This window comes from Otolemur garnettii, unplaced genomic scaffold (genome assembly GCF_000181295.1).
Source record: "Otolemur garnettii isolate 467f Iridium unplaced genomic scaffold, OtoGar3 scaffold00245, whole genome shotgun sequence".
Classification (NCBI taxonomy): Eukaryota; Metazoa; Chordata; class Mammalia; order Primates; family Galagidae; genus Otolemur; species Otolemur garnettii.
The window spans coordinates 980,401-981,471 of record NW_003852640.1 but is presented as its reverse complement, the minus strand read 5'-3'; positions in this window follow the sequence as shown (position 1 = coordinate 981,471).

Genomic DNA, 1,071 nt, shown 5'->3' with positions numbered 1-1,071 from the left:
ATACTACTAATAAACAATATACAAGTTTCTGTGTGGACATAAATTTTCATTTCTCTCGGGTATATACACCCAGTAGTGTGTTGTTGTGGTTACTGTGTTGTTGGGTCATGTGGTAACTCTGTGTTTAACATGTGAGGAGCTGCCAGAATGTTTTACAAAGCCGCTTCAGCACTTTACATTTTCATCAGCAATGTATGAGAGCTTCAATCTCTCTGCCCCCTCTCTAACATCTGTTATTATCTGAATTTTTATTATAGCCACCCTAGTGGGTGTCAAGTGGCTCTGACTTGCATTTCCCTGATGGATAATATCTGGCATTGCTATGTCTTGAATGTTTGTGCCCCTCCAAAACTCATGTTGAAACTTCATCCCTGATGCAACAGTGTTGAGAGGTAAGCCCCGTATAAAGTGATTGAGTCACGAGAGCAGAACCCTTGTCAATGAGATTACTGAACTGACCTTATAGATAGAGAGGCTGGAAGGAACTAGCCAGGTTGCTTTGCCTTTCTATCACCTGTCAGGTGAGAACACCGCAGGTCACTCCTTCCACTGTGTGAGGATGCCCTTTAGAGAAGATGCCATCAGTGGAATAGGCCTTCACCAGACCCTGAACTTTCCAGTGCTTAGATCTCGGACTTGCAGCCTCCACAACTGTCAAAAATGAATTTCTGTTGTTTATAAATTATGCTATTTTGTTACAGCAGCAAGAACAGACTGAGACCGGCATGTAATGAAAACTCCCATCAGCTCATGTGCTAAGCTGGCCATTTGTATGGCTCCTTTGAGGAAATGTCCATTCAGATCCTTAAACTATTCTACAACCAAAAGTTTGTTTTAAAACAACATTAATGGCTTGGTGCCTGTGGCTCAAGTGGCTAAGGCGCCAGTCACATACACCTAAGGTGGCGGGTTCGAATCCAGCCGGGGCACACCAAAACAACAATGACGGCTGCAACCAAAAAATAGCCTGGCGCTGTGGCGGGTGCCTGTGGTCCCAGCTACTTGGGAGGCGGAGGCAGGAGACTCACTTGAGCCCAGGAGTTGGAGGTTGCTGTGAGCTGTAATGCCACA